Source organism: Rhincodon typus, chromosome 17 (assembly GCF_021869965.1).
Source record: "Rhincodon typus isolate 14 chromosome 17, sRhiTyp1.1, whole genome shotgun sequence".
Lineage (NCBI taxonomy): Eukaryota > Metazoa > Chordata > Chondrichthyes > Orectolobiformes > Rhincodontidae > Rhincodon > Rhincodon typus.
In genome coordinates, this window is record NC_063348.1 from 10,417,517 (window position 1) to 10,434,049 (window position 16,533).

Below are 16,533 nucleotides of genomic sequence, written 5' to 3' on the forward strand. Positions count from 1 at the left end.
GCTTGGCCTGCTGTGTTCATCCAGCCCTATACCTTGTGAACTCTGACCAGGGATGCCTCTAAATTACCTTTTGGAATGGGGGCCGTATAGAATAGAATAGAATAGAAATTTATTGTCACGTGTCCTTCTACATGAAAAATACAGTGAAATATTTTATCAGTCGCCACGCCACGGCACCTATATTAATGACAGAAACCATATGTAATAATAAAAACAAGTAAAGTTAAGATAAAGTGCATCACAGTACAGTTACCAGCTCCTTGGATTGGGGAAAGCCAATTAAGGAACAATTGAATACTCTGAAGACGCAGCCGGGACAAGACACCATTCCACGACGAGGAACGCCAGGCCGCACTACTGGAATACCAGGATGGAAGCCTCTGCTGAAGAAGGATGCCGCACTGGGCAGAGACTGCCACATCGGGCTGAGATGACCACGCTGGGCCGCTGTAAGCCACTCTGTCACTGGGCCGGGAGAAGCCTCCTGTTCTCCACTTGACGCCCTCCCCCTCCCACCTCAAAACACTGGTGCTGATCTGCCATCTGTCCCTATCGCTGGGGCAGTACAAGCCATGCTGCACCAATACAATAGATGGTAATGCTGTATGATTAGCAAAACCTTGCCCCTACTCCCACATCACCCAAGAAAGACAGCATTACATTGAAGAGCACATAGGTGAAAATTTACAATTTAAGGTGACAAGGAAGTTCTTGTGCAGCCTTGTATTTTCACTGTAAATTATAGTCCACAAGTGCCCATTCTAAGGTTATCTGTGATTACTTGTGCTTCACAGAGATGACTATCTTCCATGTGCAATGACCAAGGACATGGTCAGGATCGTGTGTGGCTTGGATTTGTATCCACTCAGTTGGATGTGTTTCATATACAAGGTGCTACGATTACAAATAACTTCAACCTGTTCTGTGACAGTGCCTGCTTTCACGTAATTGGCTCTTGAAGAGTTTCACATTGCTCACAAGTAGAACCCGCCTTCTCAGACAGAAACATAGAAAATAGGAGGAGGAGTAGGCCATTAGGCCCTTTGAGCCTGCTCCACCATTCAATAAGCTCATGGCTGATCATCCAGTTCAGTACCTGCCCCACTTTCTCCCTGAACCCTTTGATTTCTTTAGTCATAAGAACTGTGTCTAACTCTTTCTTGAAAACATTAAATATTTTGGCCTCAACTGCTTTCGGTGACATAGAATTCCACAGGCTCAACATTCCCTGGGTAAAGAAATTTCTCCTCATCCCAGTCCTAAATGGCCTACTCTGTATCCTTACACTGTGATCCTTGGTTCTGGTTTCCCTGGTCATTGGGAACATCCCTCCTGTGTTTACCCTGTCTATTAGTGTCCCACTGCATCCCAGGACGCTGCCTCCAATATCAGAATTGACTTCTCCAAATTCCCCTGATTTTAAAAAAAACAAATTCTCCTCCCACTCCAGGTGCTTGAACTTTCAGTGCACATTCAGAATCTGTGGAAGTACACAAGGCAACAAAGCTTGGTCCAGTCAGCTGCAGGTACAGCCTGGTAATCAAGGGAACCATGAACTGCCATGTTCCTTTCTTCTTGATCCCATCAGTACTGAGCTTCACCTTCCCACCCAACTCTTTCATTTAACTCCCAACATTACCCCTCAAGTCCCAGCCTCACAGCTTAGTCATTTTGCCCACCATGTAGTACTGACCGTCCCGTTCAAACCAGGGTGGTCGTGACTGTTGATGACCTCCAATCCCACAATAACCCATGTCCTCCAATACACTATTGTTTCCCCCCTTTAAAATTACTGTCCTCACTGCATTCCAGTATGCTGCCTCTAATGCCAGAATTGCCTTCCCCCAATAGCCTCCTCCCCTTGACTTTCATTCTTCCGAACCCCTGAACTCAGCGCGGCCTACCCCACTGACCAACTTGGGTAGTTTAGTAGAACAGAGAGGCCCAGGGGTTCGGGTGCATAATTCTTAGAAGTTTGCATCACATATTTAAAAGATGGTTAAGATGGTATTTAGCATGCTTGCCTTCATTGTTCAGTCCTTTGAGTATAGGAGTTGGGATGTTATGTTGAGGTTGTACAGGACATTGATGAGGCTCCTTCTGGAATAATGTGTACAGTTCTGGTTGCCCTGTTATAGGAAGGATATTATTGAGCTGAGAGGGTTCAGAACAGATTTACCAGGATGTTGCCGGGAATGGAGGGCTTGAGTTATAAAGAAAGGCTGGATAGGTTTGGACATTTTCCACTGAAGCCTAGAAGTTTGAGAGGTGACCTTATAAAATAATGAAGGACATAGACAAGGTGAATGACAGATGTCTTTTCCCTAGGAATATTCCATAATATTTCAAAACTAGGAAACATATCTTTAAGGTGAGAGGAGAACGATTTAAAAAAGACATGAGAGGCAATTTTTTTACACAGATGGAGGTTCATGTGTGAAATGAACTTCCAGAGGAACTGGTGGATGTGGTTACAGAGACAATGCTTAAAAGACATTAGAAAAGTACTTAAATAAGAAATGTTTGGAGGGATATTGACCAAGTGCAGGCAGGTGGGACTAGTTTAGTTTAGGAATATGGTCAGCATGGACTGGTTGGACTAAAGAGTCTGTTTCTGTGCTGTATGACTCAGTTTGACTAGGAAAGATAGCCTGACTGATGACTGACCACACTCTGAGTAATCTCTGTGTAGCTCCCTAGCTGGTTTACCAAGAATCCTCAGACTAGTTGCATTGGACCTGCTGGACTGACTATAGCCCAACCACTGGACTGTAGTGAAACAGACCCCTTGACCAAGGATTCCTCAAGTAGCCTACTGACCATGCCCAAGCCCCTGGAGTGATATCAGACATTGCTGTTGAGTTACTGTGCTAATACTGCCTTACCGAAAGCTGTGTTCTTCACTCTAACTGAGGACTACTCCCCTTAGACTTTCAGCTATAGCCATTTGCATGAAGCACGTGCAGAGATTTTACCCTGCTGTTGAAAACTTGGTTAGAGAATCAGACCTTTTTCCTCTCAACTCATTTCTGCTGATCTCATTTTATTTTTCCCAACTGACTCACCATTTCCTGTGTTGTTCAGGAGAGATAAGAAGATTTTTTGTAATTGATTGTAATTAAGTCTCTTGGCTATTGTAATTTTTTATACAGGGCCTAGTTGGGAGAGTTCAGCTTGTGATAGCCCAAAAGAGATGGGTCCCTGGTGGGTTGTGTTTACAAACAATGGGAATGTTGCAAAGATGCAGCTTTCAGCAGCCAAGCTGAATGATATGAATCCACGCTGTTGTGTGACTGCAACTGTTTTGTTTTATTACTCTCACTGAGGTCCATTTTATGCAGTGACTATAGGTTTAAGCGTCAACAACAACATGGCTAATTCTTTATCTTCCATATCCACAGCATGGTTCACACAGAACCTTGGGCTGAAGTGAGGAGAAGGTCATAAAAGAGCTGCAGAAAACAAGCAGCTACAATGTGGAAAAGATCCAACATATAAACAAGACGACCAAATTTGTGACTAATTGTCACAACTGTGTCTTGATTTTGTGAATAATTGTTGTATTGTGTATTCACTAATCCCTGTCATTAAACTTAATTTCTCAATTTGGATTTCTTTTCAGGTTTCATCATAAAAACTATTGATCTATTGTCTTTTTCTCATTGTGGCCTTCATAAATTAAGCTTGCAGCTAATGTCCCTCAATTTTCATCTCATGCACTTCTCCAATAAAATTTGTAATCCACTTTAATGATGAAAGGCAAAAGATTAAAATCTGCTAATTTGAAAAGTAATCAGATTGAAACAATAAGGGTGCATATGTTGAGTATCAGCAGAAGGGCCAACCAGAAACTACCAGTATGACTCAGCGATAATGGCTTACCAGACAGCTACCAGTGATAGCCATTTCTAACTGCTAGCGGCAACTGGAATGCAACCAGCACCAATCTACCTCCAATCACAAAGTTCAAATGGAGAGAGATCATATAAACCCATGCTAAATTGTAAAGATATTCAATTTGGAAGAATGAGCCCAATCGACCAATCTTGTTCTGCCTAAAACAGAGCTTTGTAAGAGGTTTGAGATAACAAGGTATTGAGCTGGATGAACACAGTGGGCCAAGCAGCATCAGAGGAGCAGGAAAGCTGACGTTTCGGGTCTGGTCCCTTCTTCAGAAATGGGGGAGGGGAAGGGGATTCTGAAATAAATAGAGAGAGAGGGGGAGGCAGATGGAAGATGGATAAAGAAGAAGATAGGTGGAGAGGAGACAGACAGGTCAGAGAGGCGGGGTTGGAGCCAGTAAAGATGAGTGTAGGTGGGGAGTTAGGGTGGGGATAGGTCAGTGCAGGGAGGACAGACAGGTCAAGGGGGTGGGATGAGGTTAGTAGGTAGGAGGTGGGGGTGGGGCTTGAGGTGGGAGGAGGGGATAGGTGGGAGGAAGGATGGACAGGTTAGGGAGGCGGGGATGAGCTGGGCTGGTTTTGGGATGCGGCAGGGGGAGGGGAGAGTTTGAAGCTTGTGAAGTCCACTTTGATACCATTGGGCTGCAGGGTTCCCAAGCAGAATATGAAGTGCTGTTCCTGCAACCTTCAGGTGGTATCGTTGTGGCACTGGAGGAGGCCCAAGATGGACATGTCGTCCAAGGAGTGGGTGGGGGGGTTGAAATGATTCGCGACTGGGAGGTGCAGTCGTTTGTCGCGAACTGAGCGTAGGTGTTCCACAAAGCGGTCTCCAAGCCTCCGCTTGGTTTCCCCGATGTAGAGGAGCCACATTGGGAACAGCGGATACAGTATACCACATTAGCAGATGTGCAGGTGAACATCTGCTTGTTCCTGATGTGGCCTTCACCATATCGGAGAAACCAAGCGGAGGCTTGGAAACCGCTTTGTGGAACACCTACGCTCAGTTCACGACAAACGACTCCACCTCCCAGTCGCGAACCATTTCAACTCCCCCTCCCACTCTTTGGACGACATGTCCATCTTGGGCTCCTCCAGTACCGCAACGATGCCACCCAAAAGTTGCAGGAACAGCACCTCATATTTCGCTTGGGAACCCTGCAGCCCAATGGTATCAATGTGGACTTCACAAGCTTCAAAATCTCATCTCCCCTGACTGCATCCCAAAACCAGCCCAGCTCATCCCCGCCTCCCTAACCTGTCCATCCTTCCTCCCACCTATTCACTCCTCCCACCTCAAGCCCTACCCCCACCTCCTACCTACCAGCCTCATCCCACCTCCTTGACCTGTCCGTCCTCCCTGGACTGACCAACCCCCATCCTAACTCCCCACCTACACTCACCTTTCCTGGCTCCATCCCCGTCTCTTTGATCTATCTGTCTCCTCTCCACCTATCTGGTCCTTTATCCATCTTCCATCCACCTCCCCCTTTCTCTCTATTTATTTCAGAATCCCCTTCCCCTCCCCCATTTCTGAAGAAGTGTCCAGACCCGAAATGTCAGCTTTCCTGCTCCTCTGATGCTGCTTGGCCCACTGTGTTCATCCAGCTCAATATCTTGTTATCTCAGATTCTCCAGCGTCGGCAGTTCCCACTATCTTTGTAAGAGGTTCATTTTATTCATTGGGAAGTGGGTATTGCAAACTGCTCCATCATTTATTGCCCATCCCAAGTTGCCCTTGAGAGGACGAAGGTGAGTTGCTTTCTTGAACCACTACAGTCCATTTTGTTTAGGTAGATCCACAATACCATTGTGGGGGAGTTCCAGGATTTTGGCCCAGCGATACTGAAGGAATGGAAATATATTTCCAAGTCAGGATGGTGGATATCTTTGAGGGAACTTGCATGAGTTGGTATTTCCATGTATCAGCTACCCTTGTCCTTCTAGATAGTAGAGGTCATAGGTTTGGAAAGTCCTGTCTAATGGACCTTGGTGAATTTCTGCAGCACCTCCTGTAGATGTTACACACTGCTGCTACTGAGCATTGATAATAGAGAGTGTGAATATTTGTGGATGTGGTGCCAATCAAGGGGGCTGCTTTGGCCTGAATTAGTGTTGTTGGAGCTGCACTCATCCAGGCAAGTTGGGAGTATTCCATCACACTTCTGATTGTGCCGTGTAGGTGGTGGACACCTTTCAGGAGTTGGAAGGTGAGTTACTCACTGCAGAGTTCCTAGCCCCTGACCTACTCTTGTAGCTATTGATTAGGTTAGTCCAGTTGAGCTTCTTATTGTTTAAGCACCCTTAAATAAGCACACCTTAATAAGCACCCTTATTGTTTCAATGTGATTACTTTTCAAATTAGCAGATTCTAAGCTTTTGTCTTTCAACGTCAATGGTAATCCCCAGAAAGTTAACAGTGAAGATTCACTGATGGTAAAACCATTAAATGTCAATTGGCGATGGTTAGATTCTCTCTTGCTGGAGATGGTCATTGCCTGGCACCTGTGTGGTGCAAATGTTACTTGCCACCTGTCAGCCCACACCTGGATATTGCTCAGTTCTTGCTGCATTTGGACATGGCTTCTGTATCTAAGGAGTCATGAATCACGATGAGCATTGTGCAATCAACAGAAAATATCCTTACTTTTGACTTCAGGACGAAAGGAAGGTCATTGATAAAGTAACTGAAGATGGTTGGGTCAAGGACACTACCTTGAGGAATTTCTACATAGGCATCATGGAGTTGAAATGAGTGGCCTCCATCTATCAAAGTCATCTTCCTTTTGGCCAAGTAAGGGTTTATGGATGAAGGGAATGCATCAGTGTTGTCTACATGGATTTGTAGGACCACTGGTTCTATTTCGAGATATAAATAAGCTGGAATGCAGGGTGAAATTTCACAATTTCCCCATGATAGCAAATTTGGGGGAGTTTCAAACAGTGAGAGTCAGCTGTAACAGGACATGGAGAAATTAGCCAAATAGACGGAAGTCTAGCAGATCGAATTCAATGCAGATGACAGAAAGGATGGGAGAGGCAATAACAACTTAATGGCAAAAATATAAAGAGTGTATCAATCTTTGAAGGGGGTAGGACATGTTGAGGTTGTGGTTAGTAAAGCAAATGCCTTTGCTTTCACAAATTGAGTACAAAAACAGGGAAGTTATGCTGAAGCCCTAATAAATCTGTGGGTATTCTCCAACTGGGATAGTGCACGCAAGCCTCATTGCCACACATTAGAAATGTCCTAAGAGGGGCCGAGGAGATTTACCAGAATGGTTGCAGGGATAGGGGATTTCAGATGGAGAATATCTCTGAAAGTCTGGGGTAGTTCTTCAGAGAGCAAAGGAGTTTGAAGGGAAACTTAATAGCCGACCATAACAGGTTTGAATAAGTTGTACAGGGAAAATCCCTTCCCAGCTACTGATAGCTCAATGACTAGGGCACACATATGTCAGATACTGGGCAGCAGAAGCAAGAGTAGTGTGATGAAGAAGATCTTTTACACAAATGCCTGGAAATCACTGACCATAGTGGCATTGTAAGTGTAAATAATAAATGATTTTAAAGGAAATTACATGGGCAACTGAAGAAAACAATCTTACTAAGCTTTAGGGATCAAGCAAGAGACAGAGAATGCCTCACATGGACTTGATGATCCAAATGGCCTTCTTCACTACCATTAATAAATGAATCTACAAGAGTCTCTGCACTGTTCTGAAGACACGGTCATGTAACTGTATGGGACAGACCAGGGATAAGTTCAATGCCTAATAGATAGAATTATGTACCAATTGCCAAACAAAAACTGGTCTGTTCTGCTGCTTATCCTCATTTCACCTTACTTTAACTAACCCCAACAGCAACAAGAAAGTCTAGATCCCCAAAACAACTGGAACTGCTGTGGTTGCCAACTTTGTATTTGCGAATACCAAGAATGGGAGGAAAGCCCAAAACTGCTGATAACACCAGTCTCTCAGAATAAAAGTAAAGATTATTACTCTGTAAAAGGTCCTCGTGAGGTTAACCATATTATTTTCAACTGCTTATACAGACAAATGTCTAGCCATATTGGAGATGATACTGTTTTTGTAAAGTTAGGTGCTACAATACATTTTCCACGATTGATAAAAGGATGTTTCCTGTCTGAAGCAGATCCTAATTAGGGCTTCGAAGACTAAGACTAAAAATAATTTCCATTACACAGCAAGAGACAAATCTCAAAATTAAATAATGTCCATATTCTATAGCAGGTCCTGGGTCACAGAAGAAGCAGGGATTGCAGTGGTACAAAGAGGGGAAATATGAATTAAAATAAATAACTACTAATTAGTGGGAGGTGGATTGCCACCTTTTGTAAAACTAAGAATCAAGTCCAAAAATGCTGTTGATATTAAGAGTATGAATTCACATATTTCTCCCTCTTTTTTTCTTCACAAAAGTATTAGTTTACTTGAAATAAAATGTATCATATTACAATAAAAGTAACAATCTTTTTGAGATATACACAAAGTCTAATTAAAATATATGTTGAGACTTTTTTTCTGTGGCAAGTAATTCACTTCCTGACTCCCCACTGTCTGACCACCATCTGCAAGGCATAAATCAGGAGTGTGATGGAATACTTGCCCAGATGAGTGCAGCTCCAACAGCACTCAGGAAACGCAACACCATTCAGAAAAAAAAAACAACTCATTTGATTTGCAAACGATCCACCACCTTCAACAATCATACACTCCACCAACAATGCACCATGGCAGAAGTGTGTAGTATCTACTCCCCTGATGCACTGTGGTAACTCAACAAGGCTCCTTTGACAGCACCTTCCAAACTGCGACTCTACCACCCAGGAGAACAAGGGCAGCAGATACAGGGGAACACCACCATCTGAAAGATCCCCTTCAAGCCACACACCATGCTGATTTGGAAATATATCACTGTTGCTCTGTCAAAATCCTGGAACATGGGTGTACCTACCCATATGAAGCATATAAAGGCAGCTCACCACAACCTTCACAAGGGCAGTTAGGGATGGTCATCAAATGTTGGCTTAACAAGTAACACCCACATTTAATGAATGAAAATAAAAACAAAGCTACTTGCAGGGATTATTTAAGAGGGTGTGATTTAGGAATATCTACGTGCATTGATTTGCTGTTCAACAGGCATTATTCCTCGATCAATTATAGGTACAACTCTTAAATATTTGGCTTCCCAACTTACAGTTCTCGTAATTATCCCTGTAAGACATGGCAATATATTCTGTGTGATATATTCTATGTAACCATCTCAAACAGAGCATGCTAAAGTGATACAAAGATGGAACGAAAACAGAAATTCCTGGGAATCCTGGGAAAGAAAGATCACTGGACCCAAAACTTTAACTCTGCTTTCTCGCCACAGATGCTGCCAGACCTGTGGAGTTTCTCCAGTAATTTCTGTTTTTGTTTATGATTTCCAGCATTGACAGTTCTTTGGGGTTTTTTTCGATACAAAAGCGAATATGGATTTAATAGTAGCCTTCAAAATTTAACTGGATAAATAGTTGAATGAGAAAGAAATGCAGAGAACTGGGGAAAGAATAAAGTAATGGGATTAACTGGTTTGATTGTCAAAAGAGCTGGCATAGACTTGAAGGGCCGATTGGCAGTCTCCTGAACTGTAGTATTCTATCTTTCTGCATCACAGTGCATTAATTACTGAAAAAAATGGTATTAAAATGTAGTAAAGACCAGAAAAAAGCACATGTCCCAGGAATGTCAAATACTCGAAAGAAGACAAATGCGATAATGTTTAAAACACAACATTACTGAAATAGTTCCCATGTGTTTTGTTTGTTGAGACAGAATTTTCCATTTGCATTGATTCCTTAGATGGTAACAAAGGGGTGAATAATATGATAATATCATATTTTGTCTAAGTGTAAATTTTGTTGAGATTCATGGAGGGCTTGTCTCTGTGATGCCAAGCAAGATTTCTCGACATGTTGTCCCAAACTCACCTCAGTAACAACCTACTACCTTCTTATAATGGTACTCTTGTCCACTGACGGCCCAATTCTACTACTCGCCTTGCCCAGAAAAACTCACCACTGCTGAGATATCCTGAAATAGATCATTGTCCCTGGCATCTGTGCCAGCCTTGAAAGGCTATTGTGCACCCAGATAAGCACTGTTAGTGTAGAGCTGACAACTGACATTTTCCCAGGACATGGGGACAGGGAGCTGGAGGTCAGGGTGGCCAGGGTGATGCGCAGGAAAGCATTTCTCTACACACAGGACTAACAGTGGAAGTCACAATGCCAGTCCTTGCCAGCCTGGTCCAAAATTGCCACCTGGACCAGTGCCGTCTCAGCCATCAGGAGAAATGCCCAGCAGTGCAGGTCAATGAGCTTCTGCACTCCATCAAGATGAGAGCCACCCTCTTCTCTCTGCTCCCTCATACTCACTCTGTCTGTGCTACTGTATGCACTGTCCTCCAAGGCTCATGCTCTAACATGGTTACTATTGCCTGCAGCAACTAGCTTCAATCACTCTCACCCACCTCAACACCACCAACTCTGCATGCCCTCTGTGCTGCTTACTCACTCCCTCAGGGCATCTCACTATCTTTCCCCCACTTGCACCATCATTAACAGGTCTGCCACCCATTTTCATTCAAGTCAAACTCTCACCTTTTTCTCAATCCAGGAGAAAACAGAGCACCATCGGGCCAAAACAGCTGGAGCTTCAAGAATTTTGGACAGGGCAGAAAGCTGGGATTTCCCATTAAATGCCACCAAGGGAGATAGACTTGGAAAGCACACACCATGTTTTGTTAAACCTTTTTGGTTTTCAGCTCAACATTCATCTCCTCATTCCTAAGAGGGTAGGACTCCGGACCTTGACCACCCAAAGTGACCATCTGATTATGGCGCGAACTGATATCAATAGCTGCCCTTGGCTTGCTGTACCAGGACCTCCTCACTGAAGGTTGTCTCCCTTGAATTAACTAAGGACTGCTGACAATCATGACAAGTTGCCTGAACTCCAGCTCAGGGAGCAACACACAACACGACAATACAGGGAGGTGGTGAACATCATCTAGGCTCAATGTGGGGCAGCACTGAGAGAGCAAAGGAACAGCCCGGAAATGCAATCCAGTCAAATGTGTGAACTGAGTTCCTGTCCTTGCCTGCAAAGAGCCCTTGCTGCAACCTTTCAATGTTATTTGCTGGTGTGTCCCCAACTTTAGCTTCAAAGTGCCGAAGCATCCCGCAAGTGGATTGAAAAGGAGTTAAAATTGTCCTGAGATACTGGCAGGTCATGGATGCCAGTGTCTGTCAACCTGGAATGTGTGTGGCTGGTGTCCTGGGGTGTGCCTTGTGACGTTACTGCCTAGTGTCCAAGGTGACAACCTGAAGGAGCAAGTGGCCAGCTGAAGTTGCTAAGTACCCACTCAAGGTCTGGAATTGTCGATATTCAGTTTCTTTACAGTGGCTGGCAAGACGGGAAACTGCATATTAATGAGGTGCCAATAATGAAGCTGACCACAAGCAATAATCTCCACTGACAGGCACCCATGGTGCCTAGTGATGATCTCAACTTGATGCCTAGAACTCTGTTTGAAAATGTAACCAGATGCTTTCAACATCGAGGAAGACTTTGCTTGAATTCTCACGTGACTCTCCCACATTTCTCAGTATAGCGCATATTATTTAGGCCTCTTTAAGATTCTGCCCACTATCCTTCATACTTCATCGATGGACAATATTTATTTTCTGTTCACTGTAATAATCTCTTTCCAATGTTTGCTTGTACATCAAATCTTCACATATCTCTCTATTTATGGTCTTTGTAATGTCTTGCTCTTGTTTAACTCTATTTATCTCTCTAACTCACTCATAGAGTCACGGAATCATAGAATCCTTATAGAGTAGAAGCAGGCCATTTGGCCTCTCGGGTCTGCACCAACCCTCCAGACCCACCCCCCACCTTATACCTGTAGCTCCACATTTCCAATAGCTAATCCACATAGCCTACACATTGCTGGACACTATGGGCAATTTAGCATGGCTGACCCCACCAAACCTGCACATCTTTGGACTGTGGGAGGAAACCCATGGAGACATGGGGAGAATACACAAACTCCACACAGATTGTTGCCCAACCTGGAATCAAACCCGCGTTCATGGCTGTGTGAGGCTCTGTCAAGTGGCCTATTATGTTCAAAAATTGTTTTAAACTGTGATCAAGGGGATCAGATATCCCTGGAGGGAATTTGAAAGCCAACGATGGCTGTCATCTTAAATCTTCACCTACTTTTTTTTTCTCTCTTTGTTTTATTAAAATATTCTCCATCATAAAATATCCTTAACAGAACAAATTTGTTCAATTCAGTTTGTGTGGCAAATGAAACAAACCTTTGGGTTAATATCTTCGAAGGAGGTTGCAACATACTCAGAAATATCTGCTTTGTCCCTTCATCAAACTCCCAATGATAGATCTGGAAATTAGGTTGGATAGTAAGCTGACAGGTGATGGGCAAGAGAGCTTATATAGGTCACTTCTGGCTATTGTTTCAAGTTTTAAACACGGCGCCAGTTTGAATATACTGACCTTTCATTAGTGGATTTCTTTTCTTGAATTACATCTGTCACGCACAAAATTGCAACTGTCATACACAAAAGCTAATCTATAACCTGGGCATAAGCTTCAATTAAACGAAGAAGCAATGAAAAGAACTGCCAATAAACATTTGTAAGCCCATTTTTAACGTTCTACTCCGAATCAATATTAATTGTTAATCTACATCAATACACTGTCAGAACCCCAGGAGCAGGGAGGGAGTGATCAGTAAGTACTGTTCAAAGAATGCTGTTACAAAAAGTTTGAATATTATTATAAGAGTTGGATAGGAAAACGCTTGCTTGCATACCCTGACTGTATATGGTGGAAGAGCTTTTCTACAGTCTCTGCAATCAATTCAAGAAAAGGTCTGAGCAATCAGACCATGCACAGCAAGGTGGCTCAGTGGTTAGCAGTGCCACCTCACAGTGCCAGGGACCTGGGTTCAATTCCACCCATAGGCTGAGTGGAGTTTACACATTCTCCCTGTGTGGGTTTGCTCCCACAATCCAAAGATGTGCAGGTTAGGGTGGATTGGCCGTGCTAAATTGCCCATAGTGTGCAGGGATGTGTAAGTTGGTTTGATTAGCCGTGGGAAATGTAGGGTTACAGGGATAGGGTAGGGGTGTGGGTCTGGCTGGAATGCTCTTTCGAGGGGCAGTTGGAGTCAATGGGCTGAATGGCCTGCTTCCACACTTAGGAATTCTATGAATTTGTCCTCTGCTCCAGCTCACTTCCTGTGCACAAAGCACTTACTGAATAGAATTAGGTTAATTGTCACATGTACTCAAGTTATAAGAACAGTGCAAAGTGTACAATGTTGCCAGCAAACAGCGTCATCTTGGATTCAAAGTACCTAGGTACACATCTTAGGCTCGAAAATAAAGAAAAAAAGTTACACTATATTGCAGATAAACATAGTATAAATATTAGTTACGAAAATAAGAATAAAGCTAAAAAGATAGATATTACAGTCTTTCTATAAGGGCTTCCACTTGGTCTGAGTGGGCTCCACCAGTTCCCAACCAGTAGCCATCTTTGCTCTGGGCCCACTGGTCACTCTTGCTCTGCCCTGGGCCTGGTGTAAGAGCCTGTGAGGTGCCTGCATTTGCAAAAGGGTCATAAAAGCCTGGAACTCTCCTCCCTAAAATAAATGTGTTGTTAAGTAAAAATAGTTTCCAAACGAAAATTAATATATTTTAGTTAGGCATGGGATAGCCCATTTAGTTCCAGAACCAGGATGAATTTCAGATGGAGATAATCAGTTATTTAACTGAATGACAAAAATGACTCAAACTGCTAAATGCTAACTGGCCTACTCCTGTACTTACATTCCTCTGTGTACATGAGTTTCTCTAGTGCATCTGGGATGCCTGGGAAAGAACCAATATTATTTTCATCACAAGCACAGATTATTTTACTAACTAATGTCAATCCTCTGCTGTAATCTGACTAATTAATAACCTAGACAAACAAACTAACATGGAAGCAAAATGTGCAGCACTAACATAGTTCATTAGTTAACTGGTCTCTACTGTATCTATATAGAAATTAACAGACAGTATCAGATCTGATGGACGAATCAGTATCAAAACATTTGCAACTACTGTTGTCATTTTTGCTACGAAAAGTAATTTCAAAAACGAGACTTATAATTTTCAGAGATTGTGTCCTTATTGCAAACTTTACACCATGTTTCACATGATGGGCTGAATGGCCTCCTTCTGCACTGTAGCAATTCTGTGATTCTATGTTTGTTTGAAAATTCTATAGCCTCTGATTTATGATTGACAGCAGTGTTATTAATGTACAATGGTCAGTAGCTGATTTATACTCACTGAGTGCTGTCTTCACAGCCAGGAGAGAGCACCGTATGCACTTACATTCATGAACTGCTGCTTGCACATTGAAAGTATAAATCAGCTCAGTTTCAGCTCACAACTTGCCTGGGTGGTCAAGGTAATACCTGAGTATATCTTAAGCTTTGTTTAACACCACTGCATACAGGAATCAGCATGATGAGATGACGTGCTGGGCTCCCCCATCATTGAGGATGGAGATATTTGTGGAGCCTCTTCCTCGAGATTGTTATTTAATTGACCATGGCTAAACATGGCTGGATGTGGCAGCACTGCAGAGGTCAGACCTAACCTGTTGGTTGTGAAATCACTTATTTCTATCTATTGCTTGTAACTTCTGCTTTTTGTCATGCATGTAGCACTGCCTTGTAGCTTCGAGAGACTGACACCTCATTTTTAGGGTATGCCTGTTGCTGATCCTGGCACGCCCGCCTATACTTTAAATTAGTTGAGTGAGGGCTATGCCGGGCAATGAGATTGCAAATTGTAGTTCAATACAATTCTGCTGATGCTCTTGCCCATGGCCCCTCATGGGTGCCCAGTTTCTGTTTCAAAATCTGAAATCTGTCCCACTTAATGGTCGGGCGTCCTGAAGACAGGACTTTACCTCAACTAGACCGTGTGGTTCTCACTCCTACCAATAGTATCTCAGACAGATGCACCCACTGCAGGTAAGTTATTGAGCATGAGGTCGAGTAGGTTTTCCTCTTCCTGCTTGCCTCACCACTTGCTGTGGGCACAGTCTAGCAGCTATGTTCTTTAGGACTTGGCCAGTTCAGTGAGCAGTCATGCTACTGGGCCACTCTTGGTGAAGGGAATTGGCCTGTTTCATGTGGGGTGTTGTGGCTTTTCATGTGGCTGGGACAATCATATTTGCAGGACGTGTCTCCAGCTTCAAAATCTGAAACTCTGGGTTTTGGACCTCGTCAGAGGTTAAACTCACTGCAGTGCATCTGTGAAGCTAAGATGAATGTGGATAGTATGTTTCATAAAGCGGCCGCATGCATATTGAGGGCAGAGATGGTGCCATGTGGGGCAACATTGTAAACTTTTCACTGTGCTCCTGTACTTCTGTACTTGAGTATGCATGACTATAAACTAATTCTAACTTCTGAATTCTAAACTTCTGCAGACAGGGATGGAACAGGTAACTGCCAGGTAGTCTAGCCAGATCAGTCAATTGCAAGATGTAATATACCCCTGAGTCTAACTCACTAACTGTTTATCCACTTTGGGCACTGATGGGAACAATGGCTCCTCAGTGAAGGATATCAAGGGCACTGTTAGCCTGACGTCAGTAGTAAGGACAACATTAGAATCTACTATGAAGGATGTGATTACTGGATATTTAGAAAATAATTGTCTGGCCGGGCTGAGTTAACTTAGCTTTATGAAGGGGGGATAGTGAGAACTGCCGATGCTTGAGTCAGAGATAACACAGTGTGGAGCTGGAGGAACACAGCAGGCCAGGCAGCATCAGAGGAGCAGGAAAGTTGACGTTTTGGGTCGGAACCCTTCTTCAGAAAGGGGAGATTTATGAAGGGGAGACCATGTTTTCTGAGGATGTTACTGGCAGAACCTTTAAGGGACAACTGGTGAATGTGGTTTATCTGGATTTTCAGAAGGCTTTTAATGTTTCATGCAGTAAACAAAATTAAAGTGCACATGCACTAAAATACATTAATTATTATTTAACAGGCATATAACAGAGCATAGGAATTAATGGGTCATTCTCAATTTGGCATGTTGTGACCAATGGCCTACTGCAAGGCTCAGCACTTGGGCCCTGGCTTTTCACAATCTACAACAATTATTTGGATGTTGGGTGCCAGTTACAATATTTCCAAGTTTGCAAGGATAAAATACTTGGTGGGAATGTGAGCTGTGAAGAGGACACAAAGGGCTTCAGTTTGATTCAGATAAGTTGAGTGAATGGGCAAGAATATGGCAGATGAAATGCAATGTAAATATATTTAAGGTTGTCTACCAAGGCAGGAGGAATGGGTGGGGTTGGGTGTGGGGAGGTGCAGTGCAGAACATTTCTTGAATGGTGAGAGATTGGAACTTGTTGATGTCCAAACGGGTCTAGGTGTCCTTGTTTATAAGTCACTGAAAGTTAGCATACAAATGCAGCAAGCTATTTAGTAGGTAAATAGTAATTTAGCC